Raw genomic sequence first — 25,047 nt, 5'->3', positions numbered from 1 at the left:
CACGTCTTATCTATCTAGTTGTAGGGCATAGCAATGTGTGTTGCTTTTATTGGCGGTCATACCATCTCTGATATGAACTTTTGAATGTTGTTATGGTCGGGGATAACCTAACATTCTCAAGTAAGCAATTCCATTCTCTACCTGCCGAGTAGCTGAAACATTTCTCAAAAATGTTGAGGTTGGTGGACGGGGTACAATTTGCGAGAAGATGCACTTCTTGTGTTTCTACTATGTGTTTAATGAACATAATGAAATAGGTCTGACATGCATGTTGGGGTTAGATCGTTCAGGGACTTATATACCATAGTTGATTTCCTGAATGCAATACGATCATTTATTGGCATCCATTTTAGTTGATCAAAAAGTGGTTTCGAAGGGGATTTACATGGTGCATCGAATATCATTCTAGCGGTTCTTTTCTGCACCTTAAGCAGTTTGTCTAGATTTGAACTGCCCCATATAAAACTGCAGTAGTCCAAGTTAGACAAGATGTGAGGATGACATCATTTTATTCTGGCATCTGTTGGGAGAAGAGGTTTGATCTGCCTGAATTTAGCTAGGAGGAAGCATAACAATCTATGAAGCCTGTTGACCTGTTTTGTATAGCTTAGATGTTGGTCTATCTCTACTCCTAGAAGTCTACGACAGTAGTACTTTCAATCATCTGACCATTTATCTCTAGTTTCAAATCTTTAATGTCCAAGCGACGTAATTTCCGATGGGTGCTTAAACGCATGCTCTTGGTTTTCTTAGCATTTATTACCATCTTGTTGCTTGCACACCACTTTTCAATTTTAGATAGGTCTTCAGAGAGCTTTGCTTGAACAGGTTCAAGAGTTTTCCCACTTGAGCTGATTGTTGTATCATCAGCATACATGTCCATTTGGATACCTTGGTCAAGGAGAGGAAGATAATTCATAAATATAATGAACAATAAGAGGCCTAGTATGGACCCCTGGGGGACTCCTGATGCGATGGGCAACTTTCCAGATAGAGTCTGTTCCAAGCTAACTCTCTGACTCCTATCCTTCAAATAGGAGACAAACAATTTACGTGTAACTGAGTCTACTTGGTAACATGACAGTTTTTTCAGTCAAGATTTCATGGTTTACAAGATCGAAAGCCTTACGGAGGTCAAGCAGTACTATACCGACAAGATTACCTTTGTCAATACTTTGTGCCCATTGAGATGTCATTTTGGCTAGGGCTGTTTCGCATGAGTGTTGTTTCCTGAACCCTGACTGAGTGATATGCAAGAGATCATAATCAAGTAGATAATCGTACAGGTTATCATGAAAATACTTCTCTAAGATCTTAGATAGTACACATAGAATAGATATTGGTCTGTAATTTCCCGCTGTGAATTCTCCCCTCCTTTGAAAACTGGGACAACTCTCGCTTCCTTCCATGTTTTGGGATATTTACCACTTTGTATGCTCTTGTTGTATAGTTTAGTGAGGCTGTTTGCGATTGCAGGTGCCGTTGTTTTCAGGATTTGGGATGAGATTCCGTCAAGGCCTACAGCTTTAGTGGTGTCCAAGTTTTTCAATTCCTTGAGTACAAACGATTCATCTATTGTTGGAATAGAAGATTTTTCCTTTGTTGGCAAATGTGATTTAACGAAGGAAGATAGTAAGGTTAGATCTGGCCTTTCTTGCTCATTATTCTGCTGGAGATTACCTACGACATTTGTGAAAAACTCATTGAAACTGTTGGCTTTGGCGTATTTTACAGAAACTTCGTTCCCTTTGTCTTGCACAATCACCGGACTAGATAGTTTGTGCTTTGGAGTGGGCTCTTTCAGCGTTTCCCAGAAAGCTTTACTGTTTCTTCTACTTTCCGTGAGCTTTTCAATGTATACAGTAGGTTTGCGGTTGCACCATGTGTGTGAGAGAGAGAGAGGTTTGAGGAGTCCTGAAAAGGACTCTGACTCGGTAATCTTTCTTGGAGGAGTGTAGTCCTGAAAAGGACTGTTTGTTATCTTTCTTTGCATATAGTTCTCAGGAGAACTATAGCGCTTGGAGAGGATGAGTGGCTCGACGTTTCGAACAGGTTGACTATCCGTCGTCAGGAGTGGGGAATAGCTGGCGTGCGTGAGCTTAATTCACCGGTGTGCGGACGTCAGGGAAAAATAGTGAAGAAAAAAAAGGAAAGATATCTACAGATCCTTCCACCATCCATCCGTACTACAATCAGTCCCCAACGCCCTCATCCGCCGAGCCCATCAACTCAGCGATGCAGACCATCTAGACCAGGAAATCCAGCATGTCACCACAGCCCTAACTAGCATCAACGAATACCCAAGACATAAGATCAAATCCAAGACTCCCGCCAACAAGCCCGTAGCTAACTCCACCCCTGAAGAGAACCAACCCGCAGGTACACCACCGAAGCAAACTATTGTTCTTCCCTATATCGGTCAAGCCTCTCAAAAGATTCAACGTATCCTTCAAGCAGCAGACATTCAAGTTCGACACAGTTCCTCCAACAAACTCCATTCGATACTCTACTCCCACAAAGACAAGCATCCAAACCACAAGAAAGCTGGAGTCTACAAAATACCATGCGAATGTGGAAAAGTCTACATTGGTGAAACGGGGAGAAATCTGGAAACAAGACTCAAGGAGCACAGAACCAGCTTCAGACTCAGCGATTGGGATAAGTACGCCATCGTCAAACACGCCCAGCAACACGAACACAACATCGAATGGGATAACAGTCATCTCATCTCCATAATGAAACACTGGCATACACGCCGAATCCGAGAAGCCATCGAAATTCACCGCCACAACACCGTGCCCCAAGACTCAGGACTATACATCAACGACATCTGGAAACCTCTCATCAACAAGTACCCGGTCACTCCTCCTCCACCACCGCCTCCAGCACCGCCTCCAGCACCGCCCTCACCACCCCGACAGACAGCCGTACATCAACCACCGCCACCCGCCGAACCCTCAAAGCAGCCGCCAGCCTCACAGCTACAATGCACAGCAGACGACAACAGACTACAACGCCGCCTACGTCGGGGACACACACAGCGTCTCGCCGACAACACACCCCACTCATCGACTCGAAACTCTCCTAAGTCCGCAACCCGGAGACTCCAGCCCAGACGGATAGTTAGACGAATTACCAGCCGACCATCCATGCCCACTCCCCGATGACTCAAGCCGACATACGGTCACCTATTTTTCCCTGACGTCCGCACACCGGTGACTTAAGCTCACGCACGCCAGCTATTCCCCACTCCTGACGACGGATAGTCAACCTGTTCGAAACGTCGAGCCACTCATCCTCTCCAAGCGCTATAGTTCTCCTGAGAACTATATGCCAAAAAAGATAACAAACAGTCCTTTTCAGGACTACACTCCTCCAAGAAAGATTACCGAGTCAGAGTCCTTTTCAGGACTCCTCAAACCTCTCTCTCTCTCACACACATGGTGCAACCGCAAACCTACTGTATATCTACATCACCATGCAAGCCGACACTTACAAGCAGCATCTTTTCAATGTAGTGGTCTCTTTTGGCCTTTCTGATCATTGCCAGGACTTTGTTTCTCCATGTTCGCCTATTCTCCTCATCCCTCTTTCTCGCATACGCATCACGTTTATTCATAGCTATGATTATTTCCTCGTTCATCCATTATGGCTGTTGGGGGATCCTCACTCGCTTTTCATTCCATGGAAGATGCGAATCAAGGATATTATTGAAGATATTTAGCCAGGCGTACATTGAGTCATTGGGATTATCGAAAGCATCAGACAGACCAGGGAGCAGTTTCCAAGTCCCGTAGGAGTGCTCTGGTGTCAAGATTTTTGGCGCATTTGTATCGTATAGAAGTGTGTTGACCGTTCTTTCTTTGACACCGATGTTGTTTTTAGATCATGCACACCGGGTAATGATCACTCAATCTTGGGTTTTTTTACATAGCTGCATTTCACATTGATCGAGGAGGGTTGAGGTCCGCTAGACCCTGGTTGGCTTGTCAATAACCTGTGTGAGGTCAAACGATTCGGTCAGGTCTATCCATGGTCTTGGGATATCCTCTTAAATGTTTCATTGAATCGATGTTAAAATCTCCCATGATGATGATCTCATGATCCTCATCGTATGCTTGATCTAATTCATTTTCAAACAGGTCTTTCCATGCAGCTACAGAGAGGTCGTTGTTTCGTATTTTCACTTCTACCTAGATGTTTTCGAGACCAGCTGTCTCAAGGTCAACGTTGTCTGTAGGCAATACGGTCACTGATATGCATAAGCACCCCACCATGTGGTCTGTTTGAACTGTTTGGTCTGGTGGATGGCCAATGTAAATCCGTGCACCATTTTCAATTTTCTTCCATGCATTCTCATTCCGATTCATCGATATGTGCTTGACTACACTTTGCCAATGTTTAGTCTGCAACACCATTACCCAATAAAATAACAAAAAGAGAATACTTGTTATCATGTATTTTTTGGTCAGTGCTACCTTGCTTCCCCGTAGCTAAAATAAAAATAGAGTTATGTACAGAGTTATGACAGAGTTTTATGTGGTATTATTTTTAAGAATGGATCAACCCTTCATGAGACAAAAGGAAACAGGCAAACAGATTAATTTGTGTTTCTTTCACATATTGAACATCAGCACAACTATATAATCATTCATAGGAATAGATACATCAATAACAACTATTGCCCTACTTGGCATCTTCCCCACACCATAGAAATACTGTACATTTTGGATATTTTTCCATATATGGTTTATAGTTACATTGTAACATCCAAAAGCAATAAGCAAGGTATAACAATACAATGCCCAAATATGCATAAGTGATCATGAATACAGAAATATAAATTGCCTTTTTTTTAAAGTTTTCTTTACTATTAAAATGACTCACCCCTCTTGGGCTCTCTAGGAGAAACTCCTAGCGAGACACCGATACTAGAATTAGACCAACTAGCTAGTGCACCATCTCCAACCAAATGATGAAGTAAGACCTCATGGATGCTGCAGAAATACTTTTAAGTATGAAGTTCTACTCAGAGTTAGCTTCTCTGTCAATTCAAACCTCCTCAGTCATGAGTGGATGCATGGTCTATGCTCATCCCTCTCAACCTGTGATGTGCCAAAATATCCTTTCTCTCATTACCCTATACCATCTCTGACCCAAGGTCCAAAGTCACTTCCCCTGTGATGTGGCAAAAAAATGCATGCTTTTTCTCCAAATTACCCTATACCCTCTCTGACTTAAGGTCAAAGTGAACTTCCCCTTTTAGGGATCACCTCAGAAGTACACTTAAAGGGATCTCCTTATTCAGAGACATAGATCCCTTCATTCAGGAAACTCCTCAACAAATAGAATTAAGAAACATTTCGACCTGTCACATTCTCCCATGTTAAATAGTTGCTGTCTCAGCAACAAATATTTAAAAACATTTCGACCTGCACAGTGTGATCAGTGAACACGCTGTAGAATTTTCATTCACAATACCTCACACACTCATCTGTAAAGGGGTGTCCTCAATTATGTTTTTACTTAACAAGTTTTAAATTGATTTATTTTTTCAATATACGGATGGTGAAAAGTTAGAAAAAGAGAGAAGGAAGTGGGTTCTAAAAGTAATGAGAGATAGAGAGAAAGAGGGGAGGGGTACATAAAGGGGTACGCCAACAAAATATGTACATATAAATACAGTTTTATCCTAATAAAATGTTAAATCATACATTCCTACTGAATATAATTCGTCCCTGTTTTCACGAAGTGACGGTAGAGCGCGCAACTGAAAGAAAGTTAGTTTTGAATAAATCGCTTTCAAAGTTTCAAACCATGATCTCAACCTCTTTAATGTATCAAAGGCAAATAAATTTTATATCCTGGGATAAAACATATCTCAATGTTTAGTTCTCTGTTTTCCATAATTTCTTATATTTTTGGGGAAAATGAGCTGTAAACATTACCGTCACTTCGTGAAAACACGAAATTCAAGGACGCGCTGTGATTTTGTTTTCACGAAGTGACGGTACGTAGCCGCGCGCGTAAAACACATGGGATTTTTCTCTCGTGGATTGAATTCCCGAAATGGACACTAAATACGGCAAAACGTTTCGTTTAATTGATGTACAGATAAAATAAGTCAAACTGTGAGAAAGAGTACATTTTCCTCTTTCTTTAGCCGCTTTTTTATTTCTCTGTGTGAACTATTAACACAACCGTCATTTCGTGAAAACACAAATTGCATAGAACGCTTTGATTTTGTTTTCACGAAGTGACGGTACGCAGCCGCGCGCCTAAAAAGTATGGGATTTTTCCCTTGTGGATGGAATTCTCGAAATGGACACTAAATACCGCGTTATGTTTTGTTTAATTGATGTACAGATAAAATAATGCAAACTGAGAGATAGAGTACATTTTCCTCGTTTGGTAGCTGTTTTTTTGTTTATTGATAAGAATAAACTGAATGTCTCTGTATGTACTTTTAACTTAACCGTCATTTCGTGAAAACACAAATCACATAGAACGCTTGGATTTTGTTTTCACGAAGCGACGGCTCGTAGCAGAGCGCGTATAAAACGTATGGGATTTTTATTGTGTGAAGCAATTTCATGAGATAGACACTGAAATACGGCAAAATTACTCGTTTAATAGATGTTTGCATAAAATAAGAGCACCTTTTCTTCTTTGTATAACTATGATGTTAGATGAATGGTGTCAGTTTTTGTTCACGAAGCTACGGCTCACAATAAATTAACTATCAATAGCACAGATGGATATTGGCACAATCAATTTTGTTTCTACTAAGTGCTTTTAAAATGATTAATAAGCTGTTCTCTTTAATCTAAAGCTAAACATGGATATGTATTTAATATTCTTTGAGGTTTAATTATCAGGTACATTGTATGTAGTAGGGACTAAAGATTGCACTAAAGTTACTATATACTTTCCACTTAAGAACACGTTCAAGTAGTCTCCATCTCTCTCTCTCTCTCTCTCTCTCTCTCTCTCCCTCTCTCTCTCTTTACCCCCTCCATCTCCCCTTAATATCACACAAATTCTGCCATTTCTTGTTGAAATTCATTCGGGTGATATTAGAGCTTTTGCTACTCTATTACTATGAGGAATTTTTAACATTAAGTTTTAGAGAGGGGCCTAGCTAAATATATTTTTTCACATAGGAAATAAAGTAAATATGTTAAGAAATATTTTTGAATGAAGGAAAAAGATTCAGTATTGATCATTGACCATAATCTGTAGTTAACTACTCAACTCTGCAATATAAACACGGAAAATGAATTTCGACTGAGCAGTTTTAATTCAAACATTTGTAACCAGAACAGCAAGTGGAAAATGGAGCATAAATTCAAAAATATTAAATAATTCATACCAAACATATCATCATCAATTATCATCAATACTGTATTGCATTTTGAAATGTACATTTAGGGTTTTGTGGAAAAGACTCATCAGGTATACATCCACGGAACATGAAGGTTATTTCTTTCATTATACAGTACTTGTAAATATGCTAAAATGTCTTTATCAAATTGTTTATATATGCCCTGGCTATCATGTTTATTCAGCAATCATAGCGAGTAAATGCCACATGTGACATAAATGTACATGTATCATGAAGTTTTTCAATGGGAAAAATGACTAATATAATCGTCATCGTTACTTTTTTGTTCATCACTGTTTTTCATAAATATCTTGTGAGTAGAGTATCAGAACCAAGTCAGTTTACACAATCTCTTTCTAGGGTATTTCAATAAAATTGAGTACTCAGTCTCAAACGCTACAAAATTTACCAATGCTTAAAGGTTGTCTTCACCCAGGCAAACACGTAATCTCTGACTAAACAATTATCAGCTGAACAATGCATGATAAACATGGAAATATCAATTCGACTAAACAATTTCATTTCTCATCACACAGATACAATTCAAAACAGCAACATTATATTGTATGATTATAGGATAGTTTGAAGTACCAAATACAATTATGATGATAATGACTATAGAAGTAACATATTAAACATTAAATGTGAACTAGTAACATTGTGTTTTGACAGAAAAACCAATTGTGGAAAAGTAACTTATATTCATGTTCTAATGAAGGCATCAACCCCTGTGAATACAAACATTTAAAGAAAATAGATAAACAAATTCTTCAATACAAAGATACGATATGAGGATTCATGGAACTGAAATCGAAAACTCTAATATGCATTACTGATTGAGGTAGGTATACCTGATAAATAGCTGTTCTGAGCTATACATTTGAATATTAAAGATTTATGTTTGCAGGAGTTCATTACAATACTGTAACAGAAAACTGACACCTGTACAACCATTCAGTTCATTGTTTCAGAACTCATGGAAAATGTTACCAGTTTGCTTTAAATCATTTCATTGACTTTATAATCAATCCATTTCATTGCGTTTACTAGTACACATAATTACAATTATGAGTGGAGTTTGCTTTATTTATGATATTCGAAATGTTTAAAATCAAACAGTATACAAGAGAGATTGAGGTATTGAAACATTGAAGCATTGCCAAAACGATCAATGTAATTGATTCTAGTTTCTCAAGCATGCCCGTCAACACAAGTTCTTCAAGTTTCTTCACACATATGTCGTCCAAGCGATAGTGGTTGAAGCAGCGAAGATCTTTGATCTAGACTGCTTGAAAGCAAAAAGGAAATAAGAGAAAGAAAAATCACAATAAAAAAAGTCCAAGTCAAAATCAATAGAAAATCTTTATCAAAATTTCAATTATGAAAGGGAAACTTTACAGTGCATTATGATTGGGCGAAATTATTATGTGTAGTTTTGGTACCCACTTTTAGAGAGTCTCTTAATAATTAAATACTTTATGTGGTATCACCTTAGTATTGGAAAGTTTTGTTAGGATCACTCATTCCCTTAACTAAGGGACTTAAGCATTAAAAACAATTAAGAATATCTTAAATTTTAACTATTGGGAAAAAATCAAGAAGGAAAGCAGATACCTTTTGAAAAGTAGATGTACTTTCCCAGTGCTTCCTTCATATAAGTGCAAATTGTATCTACTGCATCTGAAACTAAGTGAAAGCAAAAACATCATCATAATACGTTTATTTTGATGTTATCAAAATAAACCCAATTGTAATAGAATGCAATAGTGTAGGCCGGAAATATGCGGCAAGCCGGTGACTACACACGATAGCGCGCCTCTTTTGTAAAATGATATTGAGGTCAATAACCGAATGTTTCCCAGCAGGTCGGCAAATATCAAACATAGGCGCATCTCTTTGTAACCTACATTGAGGTCACAAAGCCGAATCTTTACCACGCGTGTTTTGTAAATATCAATGATAGGCGCGCTTTTGTAATACATATCGGGGTCGCAAGGCAAGTGTTTCCCACGACGTGTATTTTTACTAATCAATGGGTCATTCTCAGCTAATACTCCGGTTGAGTTGGTCGTGTTTTTCCCTCCCTCCCTCCCCTCAATTCCTTGCTGACTTGTGGACGGGCAGGATTAGGCTCATGATTATTGGGTAGGAGGTTGTCAGGGGGAGGGGGCGGTCCTTTATTGAGAAAATGTATATAGCGAGACCGGGGTGGTACTTGCCCGGACTGGTAGTTCTGCGTATGTCATTGCCTTAGAGTTTGGGCTTGAATAAGTGACACGATGGGGCTGCAGTAGTGGACAAGGTTGATGGTTAATTGGGCTTGTTTTATGATATTGACATCATGTTTGTTTGTTTGTTGTTTTTTTTTCCCTTCGGTTTCTACATCAGATTTGCTAGGTTGCTTTTTGTTGTTTTGTTTTTCTTTCTTTTTTTTTTTGGGGGGGGGGGGGATTGTCAAATTGATTTATGTTTCATTATTGTTCTTTTAATGGTACACAATCTGTTAATCACTGTGTGATTTTGTTCTTTTAAGGCTACAACATTCGTGGAAATCAATGCAGATTGTGGAAAGAAAAAAAAAAAAAAAGAAGAAAGAAAGAAAGAAATTGGGCTTGTTGTATTGACATGGTTGGTTGGTTGGGCTTGATTATTGACATGGATGGTTGGTTGGGCTTGTTATTGACATGGATGGTTGGTTGGGCTTGCTTATTGACATGGATGGTTGGTTGGGCTTGCTTATTGACATGGATGGTTGGTTGGGCTTGCTTGTTGACATGGATGGTTGGTTGGGCTTGATTGTTGACATGGTTGGTTGGTTGGGCTTGTTATTGACAAGGATGGTTGGTTGGGCTTGCTTATTGACATGGATGGTTGGTTGGGCTTGCTTATTGACATGGATGGTTGGTTGGGCTCGTTTATTGACATGGATGGTTTGTTGGGCTTGATTATTGTGATGGTTGGTTGGACTACATTATTGACAGGGTCGGCCGGTTTTGGCTTATTGGCTGGAGCTTCTGTTCCGGAGGTCTTAGTATTCCGAAATGAGAGGGTTTTGTTCTTTTGTTTCGTTCCTGAACTATAATCATTTCCAGTATGCCTCAAGGAGAGGAATGGCCAAGAGCGCCATGAACCGACGGTGGGGACAGGCTGCGATTACCAGATCTTGTGTAGGGAACCAATGGCCCAGGAAACTGGGCCTGCTGGGTAGAGCACCGTCTTCCCAGCTGGTCACGTGACCCGTGACCCTCGGGTTCCCATATTTGTGGAATCGCAGCCTGTCGCCTTCCGCCATTGCAAACAAATAATTATGGAAATGGTTTTATATGATTTCATATCTATGTTATGTAATAATATGTCAAGTTGGAAATATGCTACCGCAAAAACTCGAACGGAAATATGTAAATGGTTTTTGTATGATTTTATATCTATGTTAATAGTATGTCAAGTTGGAAATATGCTACCGCTAAAACTCGAACGGAATTATAGAAATGTTTCTATATGATTTCTTATCTATGTTGATAATATGTCAAGTTGGAAATAAGCCAACTCAAACGGAAGAATTAAAAGTTGAGAAAAAAGGCAATAACAGCATTTTCATTGTATTTCTTATTGCAATTGCATTACCACTGAAGTGTAGTTAGTGAGACATGTACATCATCTGGTAGGGTGCTTGCTTGGACAATTCTTTAAAATATGAAGTGGAGTTTGGCAACATTTGCTGGTATCAGGAACAATTGTTTAAAATAATGTTTGTATAGGGTGAGGGACCAAGGGTACTAAAGTGCTGCTTTTGAATATAACAGACACAGAGTACAGATAATGAGAGAAACTAAGCTAAACATGTGGACATTGTTACCCAAAAGGTAGACTTCTCATGATCACTTCAGTCTCAAAACAAAAGTATTCCTTTCAGGACCGTATCTAATTTTCAATTTTTAATGAAATGTTCATTCATGTCCTTCTTTGCATGAAAGGCAAATCATTGAATTCCCTTACAGTTAACCAGGAGGGGCTACATCCCAGGTCATCTCAGCTCAGCATGATGATAATTTTCAAAACTCCCTTTGCCCTTGGCCATGTTGATGTTGGCCTTGGACTTGGAGCCCTGAAGTTTTTTAAACCCCAGGCACGCCTTACAAGAAAGGTCTCAGTCTGGTCTAGATCCTGATCTACTCATCTCTAGATTCTAGATTGATGAGTAGTGGCTGACATAAACTGATAACTATAAAATGATGATCTGGAGTTACTAGAGTTCTAGACTCTAAATCAAATTTATAATTAGCTAAATAGTAAATTACTGAAAAAATAAAAGTAAAACTCTAGGCCTAGTCTCTACTCTCCAACTTTCTGTAAAACTTTGTTCAAATGTATAACTTAAGCAGATATAAAAAGAACCTTAGAGATCTATAGCATACATATTTGGTGTGGAGCTAATTAAGAAAGACTCTCCGCTTAAGTTATTTAGTCTATATGTATATTTGTTAAGACATAAGTTGATCTTTTTAGTTTTGGATCACATGATACTTCACTCCTTTATTAACTTACATGAAAATAAGTATATGGGGCGATATGTGGAACGGCGGTGTATTTTTCACACATTTCTGTGCTCATGGACATATTTATGGCTTACAAAGAATCAGAATGAATCAAAAGAGTGTACCATATTAATTTACCTTAACAAATATTTAAAAACTCACCTTTTCATGGTCTGTGACTGTTCCAAACTGCGAAATTTTCACTACCGTCACTTCGTGAAAATATTAAAAGCAGGAAAAGAGCAAACGATGTTTTCACGAATTGACGGCTGTTGAGCGCGTACTTGGCCGTCACTTCGTGAAAACAGAAAATCCTTTTGCTAGGTATTTTCTTGTTTACGTCATCGTCATAGTGACATAATAAGATATTATTACGGTCTGAAATTTTGTGATGTTCAAGATGTTGGTGAATGATGTCCAAAAATGCAAAAAAATCAAAAGTGAAAATATATGCAATTTTCCTCATTACCGTCACTTCGTGAAAACAGGGACGAATTATTGCAAATATGTTATGATACAAACATGTACGAAACAAATCTGTTCTGTCATAAATAACTTAACAAATGAACGTTCATAACAGTTTCTGTACAGAACAAACTGGAGAGGAGCTCGCATGGCATGTAACAGTGTTGTAAATTTCTGTTTCACTGATGGCAATTTCAAAAAATTCATAGAATTCCTATTTTTCCTCAAAATGTTACTAATTTATTTCTCTCCTTTGCTCTGATTATATGAAAAACAAAAATCAGAGTGGACTAACACCTCAGTCACATCTTTGCGTATTTGGCTTGCGTATTGCTGCGTATTTATGGCAAGCTGTTGTTTAAATGTATTCCTTTTTCTTGATATCAAGAATTACCATTGCTTTACAGAAAATCATTTCTTGATAAAAAAAAAAATAGGAATAAATGTTCAAAACAGCTGCCCATAAATACGCAGCAATACGAATGCCAAATACGCAAAGGTGTGACTGAGGCATTCCCTTTTAATTTGCGTATCATCCACCCAGTATGAGTGGTGTGAGTCCCCCAATGATGAAACTATCAGTGCCTAGTCCCAGGCGATGCTACTGGAGTAAGTGTTTCCCTATGAATCAAGCTTATAAGAAAACATGGATCAATTACCAATTATTCTCATGGAAAAGGGAATTTGCAAGTAATAATTCGCTGATTTGTTGATGTAATTGATTCCGTCAGCATTGCTATCTTTCTTTTCAAAAATATGTTATATGATTTATATTGTCCTTATTATGATATCACTTGTCTTATCTTCTCAGGATGTTGTTGATGGATTAAAGATTCCCAACTTATATATCATATCTCACATTGGTTGAGTTTCAGCGATGACTACACACTACCGCTCAAGCTGACATTACCTGACAAACATCACTATGCTCGTTGAAGGACCTCATGCATCATTTCTTACATTGGTTAAGTTACACTAATGATTACGCTATACCCGGTCAGAAGGGTATATGTCACTATTTTCAAGGGGGTGATTGTTATTGCAAAATAGAAACAAAAACGGACATACTAAAAGATTTTCGTCTAACCTTCATCGGAGTATATCGGAGCAATAAACGCGCGCTTGTTTCTTTAGTTTCCGCTTATTCTCTCAGATTTTGGCTTTCTGTTCATTCTTGCGATTTACTCTGATGAGGCCGAGACGAAAAGCTTTAATTTGTCTATTTGTGTAGGTATCACTATGTTTCATGATGTTAACTACCATGATTAATGTAGTTAAGATTATTAAACACACGTATATCAAATAATGTACAAACCGGAAATGTTGCGTTTTTTATATTGAATTTAGCTCATATCCTCCGCTCAATATCGAGCGAAATTGTTTGTAACCTTTATGATAGGTTTTCATCAATAAATCTGTAAAATTAATCGAATTGTAATGCAAATCAAGGTCAACATTCAAGTGGCTGAAATGAGCATTAAAAATCATTTTAGCGCAAGATATTGAATTTACTTTCATCAATTATTCATACAATGAGGATTCGTATTCATTTTACTATAGTGTCGATGGCTTACATTGTTTTTTTTTTAAGAATAAGGATTCATATTAACTGAATATACATTCAGACTATTACAAGGGTCATGTATCCTGAATTAACCCCATCAACATTTGGGTGCTGTTACACTCTTTAGTTTTGTAGCGCTGAAGTAATCCTTGACTTCTGTCCAAACCATGAAAGTTATTCCGCAAGAAATCTGGAATGATTTTGAAGCTCAATAATCATGTAAATTGCCTGCAACGTTAAATTAATGTGGGGCATATGTAGAAATGGAGTTTGAACAATCAAAAGTTAGAAGTCCAGGGGTAGTGCCGAAGCGGCGCTGGCAAAAATGATTTTTGAACGATTTCAGGAAATTTGTATTACTTTTATAATTCAATGATGATAAAGGCGCGCTAAAGTTACTGTAAGAAAACTACATATTAATAAAACCTTTAGGGAAATGTCTATTGAGATAATGAATCTGTGTGGTACGAAGAATAGGATTTCTCAAGCCGCCTTAGCACAACTCCCATTTAACCGGCTGGGTTAAGAATTATTTTTAAAAAATAAAGAAAGAGAACAAAATGAATACCAGATGAATATCCCTAAATTCAAGATTTAAAATAAAGTTCACTGTTGTCAAATATAGTTCTAGAAATCAGCAGACTTTTTTTTTACCTGTGTTATTTGAACTTTCCACATAATTATGATTTTTTTTAAATCGTATTTGAGAACTCAAAAATGCCAACAATTAATAATGAAAATTAGAGACGTGAGATTCACTGGAAAACCAAACAAAACAATTTTCTTTTACTTCTTTTGGTGACAGTGATTAAAAATATCCTACCTTCACAGCTTGCTAATGAGAAGGAGATTGGAACTCAGTGGAACTGACTTTCAAGCCTAGATTTGTGTCCTTATCATAATTATTATTATCATAGTATCATAAAACAAACGCTTGTAATAATAATATTGGTAATACTAGTAGTAGTAAAGGAAAAGAAATAGTACTAATGATAATGATTGTAATCAGGGACCAGCACCACATAAGACTTAAATGTTCTTTTTTGCTGGTTCCTTATTCTTATATATATTTGTATTTTATGTTTACCTTTCGTTTATTTGTATGTTCTTTACTCATCTGTAAATATAAATGTTATAATTATGTATGTTTTTATATGACAAATGAAATAAAATGAAATGAAATGATATAATAATGATAATGAAAATGATAGGAAGAAAAAGAAGAAAGAGAAAGGACTAAAGGTTTTAGCAGTCTTATTTGCATAAAGAGATTTATAGTTTTTCTAGTGCAATATTTTAGTTACTTTATCTTAGATTGTTTACTTTAGTCCTTGGCAAGTAGGATACCCTTCGAACGGAAATACTGTATTTATTGCATCATTGAATCATTCATAATATTGTCATAATATTTGTATAGAATGTGCAGCTTATTGCCAGTATAGCAATTTGCTGTTGTGGAACAGTTCAGCATTACGTGCTGCCTTCATAATGTACACTAGATATGTGGTTTACATATGTATATATACATAAATATATATATATATATATATTTATATATAATGTATGGATAAATAATATATGGATATATAACTCGCTTATTTATACTTTGTATCAATAGTATTATAATAAACATAAGAACTATTGCGAGTTTCATGCTAATATCATACGTCTGTTTATTATTCAAGTTTGACAAAACAAACACAGATTTTCGGAAGACATCTTCCTTCTTCAGGTTAAGAAGAGACAATATAATGGACAGTTCAATGAACAGTACGAACGGTATCATGAACAGTATATATATATACAAATGATATAATTGTGATAACTGTATTGTCGATTGCGACGGAAATCAGCACTAACATTATGAAATACACCCTTGAAGTGAATAAGAATGCGTACAAGTTCTTTTTTTCTTAATATGTGTATTGTAAATACGTTTATATGTCTGTATATTTTATCAAAAATACAAACACCCAAAGATAATTAAATGTCTTGTTTCTCACTCCATGTCTTTTATGTGTTCGATTGGTTTAATATAAGAATGCAAGAAGGAATGACAACTGTTTGTTTGGATGGATATATGTAGCAAAAATCAACACTAGGCGTGACTGAGGGGAATACAGGTTTTGCAGGAAAATTCATTCTCCCTTATCTAAAGGAGTGGAAATCCATTTAGACTTCTGGTAGTTTTTTGATAGTCGTAATTTGTTTTAGAAAGGAAATCCACAATCAAAATGAGGGAAAACATTCCCAAAGAGAGTAATTCAAATGTTTTCTTTGGAGTAGACTCCGCTAAAACGATTTAATTCAAGTCCAAAACGATGTGTTCACTCGCATGACTCATAACAGGTGACCCATCCGAAACTCTTTATCAAACACTCAAGGTAGAGAGTGTACTATTGCCCCCTCCCCCTTTTTCTCTCCCTCTCCCTCTCTCTCCCTATCTCCCTCTCTCTCCCCTTCTCTCTCACTCTCCCTCTCTTTCTCCCTCTCTCTCACTCTCACTCTTTCTCCCGCAACCCAATCACACTGCAGTACGTAGGCAGATGAAAAGATATGAAATGCTTCCGCTTTTTTCGCAAGATGTGAAATTGTTGGTTGCTAATGAATCTGTGATTGAAAATTTTCAAAAATGTTTTAAGTGCTTTTTTTAGAAAGACAATGTCTTAACTTTTACTATCTACATTGTTATCAAATTTTAATAAAAGTTATAAAGCTACATTTTCGGAATTGAAAAAAATGACAATTTAAATCTTAATCTGAAGAGCTTTGCAATGTAGTTCAACAAAATAGGAGTCATCATGAGATATTAGTACTTGAGAAAAAATATCCACGGATCACAACACCTTAGAAAACATACTTTGTTTCAATTATACGTCCAGTATGGAAGTTAAGATAGTTCTGGTCAGGCGATTGCATTTCGAAAGAAAAGGTGTGGAATGGATCAGAAAAGGTTGATCATGTAGAATGTAAGTATTGGTGTGTACTGCAAGGTTCTGGAGTCATCAAAATCATAATAAATTTGGCCCAGTCTTGGTAAAGTAACAAGCACTGTGCAAAGAAAGATGTATATGGGACTACACAAATGGTGTCGGACCTACTTGATTTCCTTATCTTTCTATTCTATGCTCATTACTCAGCCAGTATACATTTTCTACCAAAATTGTTTGGCAAATGACATTTATTTGTAATCTTGAACATTCAGTGAAAGTTTCGTTTGATTTTGTGAGAATTATCTTTAAAGGTAAGTAATTTGTAAATTAAATAATTGTTTAATACTTGTTGTTGTTGTTGTTATTTTTATTTCCGAAATCAGATAAAATATTATACATGGTAAATATACAAGGTGAAATAGTAATGCATGTACATAGACAACAAATCGGAGGAAAGCCCAATTCAGCAATGTTTATAAAACAATACTGTTCTTCCTTTGGGTCCTTACACTACAGTATTTGAATAAAAGTGACATAAAGCAGTTAAAGCCATATTCGCAAAATTGTAGGGCAGCACTATATTTCCCCCTAATAATCCACAGTTTCGGAGTAAATTTCCAAGTCCATGTCCTAGTCCTAGTCAATTCAAATAACTTTATTTCCATAACTCATTCAACAAATGCTTATTACATAAAATTAATATCGAATGACATTTGCAATATGACATTACAAATGAGACTCATTTGTAGTAAAACAATATCAGATGTCGGTAAGTAATCAAAGCATTTTAGGATACAAAATATATAACCATACTATTATAAACTAAGTCGACATTAAAGGACAAGAGAAATCCATCAAAAAGCAGGGCTTTTATTTGTGTGGGTTACTCATAAAAGAAAAATAGAAAGGAAGAAATAGAGAAAGAAGTCAAATGCACACAAAGTCATGTACTGCTAGGAGGTATGAGCATTCGTAGGCATAAACAAAGCACAGTAGAGCAGTGCATGGGGGATGGAGGACTATGCTCCAACACCCAAAATCGGTGGAGGACTCCATAAGCTTGTGAATTTAGTAGTTGCATATTTTCATAGGCTGATAAGTAGACATTTGATGTGATGTCGTCAGACGGGACGATGAAAATTAAAGACAAGGACAACGACAAGATCAAGGACTAGAAATTTAATTCGTCACGAAGACGAATAAGGTGGTCTGTCTAAGTCTTATGATAGAATTGAGAATGGGAGAAGTTATATAGACATGTAAACAATGATGATCATGATGACCATGATGATGATCATGATAGTAAAGGTGATGATGATGATAATGATAATGTTATATGATGATAAAAACGATAATGTTAATGATGATAATCATTAGCATGATCCTGACATCTGATTAAAAAAAATAAGGAATTATTTAGATAGCAAATAGTCTCAGCTACAACATACTAAAATTTGGGAGAAAACTGTTGAATAACAACCGAGATACTGGTCAAAACACCTTGTCATGCAAATTCAGGTTTTGAAAAAAGTGATCTCCCATAGACATAACACGCAAATATGACAAATTATGCATTGTCGCCTTTAATCGAATATTTCACTATAATGACGTCATCCAAATGAAAAATAAATGGCATATTTCTGATAGAAAATTATCTCAGCTACAACATATCAAAATCTGGGAGAAAATTGATCACTAATAAGTGAGATAATCTCAATTAAACAAAGACAAAAATGACGTCATCAACAAAATACATTTGTTTGAGTTTAGATGCCAATATGATGACTTTATTTCACTTTGTACGAGTCAGGGTGGTATGAAATCATATCTCCAACTCATGCTTTTTCCAACCATGATATAAAAATTGGGGGTCAATGGACTATCTGAAGAGCTATTTCGATTTTTAAAATGGCATGTTTTTGATCAAATTTGCATTATATTGCCCATAGCAGTACGCGCGGATTTTGAACTTTGACGCACGCTCACGGCCTTATGAAATATGAAGAGTGACTGAAATTAATGTAAATTGTCAATTACGTTAAGAGGAATCCAAATCATGTAAACATTTTGAATTTGACCTTTTTCGCGCGTTATGAGCGCGCGCAACGCGCGCGGTGACACGTACGGACGGAAAATTTTGAAATGCTTAAAATGACCTGATTCGTACTCTCGTTTAATAGTTAAGTGATTTTGAGCATTTTAAAATTTTGACGCGCGCGTACGTGCGCGTCATGACCTTTATGTGACCTTTGATGACATGACTTGTTGACCCTTGACCTGAAGTATATGTGATATAAATATGAATGACCTTTCCTTAGGCATCATGAAGATATGATGGATAACGTGATTTCACAAAATGGCGCCTGGATGACGTCACGATAACCTGATGACCTTGAAAAGGTTACTGTCACGTCTCATGACAATGACCTATGACTGTGTCGAAATTGAAAGAAATTAACACAACCGATCTTGAGTTAACCGATAAACAAAAAACGGGAAGAAATAAAAATAAATAATAATAATAATAATAATAATAACTAGAAATTTAATTCGTCATGGGGACGAATTAGGTGGTCTGTCTTCAAGTCTTATGAGAGATTATAATATTTACTATATTGAGAAAGGGAGAAGTTATATAGACATGTAAACAATGATGATCATCATGATGATCATGATGATGATGATCTTGATAGTAATGGGGATGACGATGATGATGATCATGATGATCATGATGATGTTGATGATTATCATCAACGGACCACGATGACATCAGACTGAACAAAATTAGAGAACATTTAGATAGCGTATAGTCTCAGCTACAACATACTCAAAAATCAACAAAAACCAAGCAGAAATAACAGCGATATTGCTCGCAAAAGACAAGAATGTAGAATCCAGATTTGAGAAAAAGTCATCTCCCATAAGGATTACACGCCAAAAGTAATGGATCTAGTGATAATAGGGTAATAATAAAGTAAATATGGTTGTTTATTACATTATTTGCAATTGTACGTGTTTTAATATTCAAAGGAGATGGTAGAGTGAAAGGTCAAAAAGAAAAAAAAGTGAAGAAAAAAAATTGTTGAAGACGCCCGGACTCGAACCAGGGACCTCGAGGTCGGAAGTCAAGTGCGTTACCGATATACCAAAACATTTCCCATAGAGATTACACGTAAACGGAAAATGGAATTGTCAAATCCCACTTTGTATGTGAGATATGAGCATGATCCCGGCATCTGATCGAGAAATAAAGGGCACACTTGTGATAGCTTATTGTCTCAGCTACAACACACTCAAAGCTCAGCGTAAACAAAGATAAAACGACGGAGATATGGCTCGCGAAAGACGAGAATGTAGAATCCAGTTTTGAGAAAAAGTCATGTCCTATAGAGAATACACGCAAAATGTGAAAAATTGACATGCCTCCTTTAATCGCAAAAATACGCTATGATACCATTGTCAAAATGAAATATCGTGTAACTGCTTTTGTAGAGAATATTCTCAGGTAGAACATATCAAAATTTGAAAGAAAATTGATCAATATTTACAGAGATACAATCAATTTTCCAAAAATCTGCTGACGTCATAATATGCAAATTAAAATTTTGAGTTCGGAGGCCATTATGATGACGTCATGAGTTAATTGAGGGTCAAATTACACATGAAATCATATCTCCAACTCATGCTTTTTCCAACCATGATATAAAAGTTGGGATCAATTGATTATCTGAAGAGCTTTTTTGATTCTTAAAATGTCATGTTTTTGATCAAATTTGCATTATATTTCCCATAGCAGCACGCGCGGATTTTGAACTTTGACGCGCGCTCACGGCCTTATGAAAGGTCAAGGGTGACTGAAATTAATGTCAATTGTCATTTACGGTAAGAGGAATCTAAATCATGTAAAAAAAAATGAATTTGACCTTTTCCGCGCGTCGTGAGCGCGCGCAACGCGCGCGGGGACACTTACGGACGGAAAATTTTGAAATGCTTAAAATGACCTGATTCGTACTCTCCTTTAATAGTTAAGTGATTTTGAGCATTTTTAATTTTTGACGCGCGCGTACGTGCGCGTCATGACCTTTTTGTGACCTTTGATGACATGAATTGTTGACCTTTGACCTGAAGTATATGTGATATGAATATGAATGACCTTTGCTTATGCATCATGAAGATATGATGGATAACGTGATTTCACAAAATGGCGCCTGGATGACGTCACGATGACCCCATGAACTTGAAAAAGGTTTCGGGAACTTCATATCATAGGGCCTGATGACTAGCAGAAATTTGAAGGAAATTGACCAGGTCGAGTTCGATTAAACGTATACACAAAAAAAGTGTACGGAATAAATAAAAATAAATAAAGAAAGAATAAAGAATAAAGAATAAAGAATAAAGAAAGAAAATTCTAACGAAATCAATAGGTGATCTGTCATCGACAGACCACCTAATAAAGAAAGAATAAAGAATAAAGAATAAAGAATAAAGAAAGAAAATTCTAACGAAATCAATAGGTGATCTGTCATCGACAGACCACCTAACTAGAAATTTAATTCGTCATGGTGACGAATTAGGTGGTCTGTTTTCAATTTTATGATCATTGAAAAGTCAAAAAAGTCAAAAAAATGAAGAAAAAAATTGTTGGAGACGCCCGGACTCGAACCAGGGACCTCGAGGTCGGAAGTCAAGTGCATTACCGATATACCAAAACGTTTCCCATAGCGATTACACGTAAACGGAAAATGGAATTATCAAATCCCACTTTGTAAGTGAAATATGAGCATGATCCCGGCATCTGATCGAAAAATGAAGGCCACATTTGTGATAGCCTATTTTCTCAGCTACAACATACTCAAAGCTCAGCGTAAACAAAGATAAAATGACGGAGATATTGCTCGCGAAAGTAGAGAATGTAGAATCCAGTTTTGAGAAAAAGTCATGTCCCATAGAGAATACACGCAAAATGTGAAAAATTGACATGCCTCCCTTAATCGCAAAAATACGTCATGATACCATTGTCAAAATGAATTTTTGTGGCTACTGTATTTGTAGAGAATATTCTCAGGTAAAACATATCAAAATTTGAAAGAAAATTGATTATTATTTACAGAGATACAATCAATTTTCCAAAAATCTGCTGACGTCAAAATATGCAAATTGAAATTTTGAGTTTGGAGGCCATTATGATGACGTCATGAGTTAATTGAGGGTCAAAAGAGACATGAAATCATATCTCCGACTCAAACTCTATTAAAATATGAAAACAAAATTGAGGTTACCTTCCATCCTAAAGCGCTACAATGGATTTTGTATAGGCATGTTTTTGCCCATGTATGCTATGTATTACAAGAGCTCGCACGCACGGACATTATCTTAAACGGACGCTCATTCCATTATTAATGGGCAGAAAAAGGTGAACAAGGTATCAAAATGCTTGGAAAAATGTGCCAAATATGATGACAGAGAAAATTTTGCGATTTTATGTTGGCAAATACCAGTACGCGCGAAAACGCGCGCGCACGAGCGTGCGAGCTTTTTTTTGCGAAACGCTTAAAATGGTCTAGAACGCATGCAAAATTAATTTGAAACGATTTGGAGCATTTTTATTTTTTGCGCGCGCGCTGACGCGCAGACGTACGCATGCGCGCGCGTTCTTTGACCTGAAATTTACCGGACGGATATTGACCTTAATCATGATAAATATTTATAAGAAATGCCTTTCCGTTATGAAGATATGATCATGAATTGAAAGTACCAAAAAAAATACAAAATGGCGCCTGGATGACGTCATGAAAATTTGATGACCTTGAAAATGTTCCTGTCACGTCTTATGGCAATGACCTATGACTGTGCCAAAATTTAACAAAATTGACTGAACTGATCTTGAGTTATCCTGTACACAAAAAAGTGGGGAGAAATAAAAATAAACTAGAAATTTAATTCGTCACGAAGACGAATAAGGTGGTCTGTCTTCAAGTCTTATAATAGATTATAATATTTACTATATTGAAAAAGGGAGAAGTTATATAGACATGTAAACAATGATGATTATGATGATGATCTTGATAGTAATGATTATGATGATGATGATGATGATGTTGATGAGGATGATGATCATGATCATGAGCGTGATTCTGACATCTTATCGGAAGAATGAGGGTGATTTAGATAACATATAGTCTCAGCGACAACATACTAAAATTTGGGAGAAAACTGTTGAATAACAACCGAGATACTGGTCAAAACACATTGTCATGCAGATTCATGTTTTGAAATAAGTGACCTTCCATAGACATAACACGCAAATATGACAAATTATGCATTGTCGCCTTTAATGGAATATTTAACTATGATGACGTCATCCAAATGAAAAATGAATAGCATATTTTTGATAGAGAATTATCTCAGCTACAACATATCAAAATCTGAGAGAAAAGTGATCACAGATAAGTGAGATAACCTCAATTAAACAAAGACAAAAATGACGTCATCAACAAAATACATTTGTTTGAGTTTAGATGCCAATATGATGACTTTGTTTCACTTTGTACGAGTCAGGGTGGTATGAAATTATATCTCCAACTCATTCTTTCTCCAACCATGATATAAAAATTGGGGTTCGATGGACTATCTGAAGAACTATTTCGATTTTTAAAATGGCATGTTTTTGATCATATTTGCATTATATTGCCCATAGCAGCACGCGCAGATTTTGAACTTTGACGCGCGCTCACGGCCTTATGAAAAGTCAAGAGTGACTGAAATGAATGTTAATTGTCATTTACGGTAAGAGGAATCTAAATCATGTAAACAATTTGAATTTGACCTTTTCCGCGCGTTATGAGCGCGCGCAACGCGCGCGGTGACACGTACGGACGGAAAATTTTGAAATGCTTAAAATGACCTGATTCGTACTCTCGTTCAATAGTTAAGTAATTTTGAGCATTTTAAAATTTTGACGCGCGCGTACGTGCGCGTCATGACCTTTATGTGACCTTTGATGACATGACTTGTTGACCCTTGACCTGAAGTATATGTGATATGAATATGAATGACCTTTGCTGATGCATCATGAAGATATGATGGATAACGTGATTTCACAAAATGGCGCCTAGATGACGTCACGATGACCTGATGACCTTGAAAAGGTTACTGTCACGTCTCATGACAATGACCTATGACTGTGTCGAAATTGAAAGAAATTAACACAACCGATCTTGAGTTAACCGATAAACAAAAAACGGGAAGAAATAAAAATAAATAATAATAATAATAATAATAAATAAAGAAAGAAAATTCTGACGAAAACAATAGGTGGTCTGTTGATAACAGACCACCTAATAATAAATAAAGAAAGAAAATTCTGACGAAAACAATAGGTGGTCTGTTGACAACAGACCACCTAATAAAGAAAGAAAATTCTGACGAAAACAATAGGTGGTCTGTTGATAACAGACCACCTAACTAGAAATTTAATTCGTCACGAAGACGAATAAGGTGGTCTGTCTTAGTCTTATGATAGAATTGAGAATGGGAGAAGTTATATAGACATGTAAACAATGATGATCATGATGATCATGATGATGATCATGATAGTAAAGGTGATGATGATGATGATAATGATAATGTTATATGATGATAAAAACGATAATGTTAATGATGATGATGAGCATAAGCATGATCCTGACATTTGATTGAAAAAATAAGGAAATATTTAGATAGCAAATAGTCTCAGCTACAACATACTAAAATTTGGGAGAAAACTGTTGAATAACCACCGAGATACTGGTCAAAACACCTTGTCATGCAGATTCATGTTTTGAAAAAAGTGACCTCCCATAGACATAACACGCAAATATGACAAATTATGCATTGTCGCCTTTAATGGAATATTTAACTATGATGACGTCATCCAAATGAAAAATGAATAGCATATTTTTGATAGATAATTATCTCAGCTACAACATATTAAATTCTGGGAGAAAATCGATTACCGATAAGTGAGATAATCTCAATTAAACAAAGACAAAAATGACGTCATCAACAAAATACATTTGTTTGAGTTTAGATGCCAATATGATGACTTTGTTTCACTTTGTACGAGTCAGTGTGGTATGAAATCATATCTCCAACTCATGCTTTTTCTAACCATGATATAAAAAT

This window comes from Strongylocentrotus purpuratus, unplaced genomic scaffold (assembly GCF_000002235.5).
Source record: "Strongylocentrotus purpuratus isolate Spur 01 unplaced genomic scaffold, Spur_5.0 spur5_scaffold_20, whole genome shotgun sequence".
NCBI lineage: Eukaryota > Metazoa > Echinodermata > Echinoidea > Camarodonta > Strongylocentrotidae > Strongylocentrotus > Strongylocentrotus purpuratus.
This window is presented reverse-complemented; position numbering follows the sequence as displayed.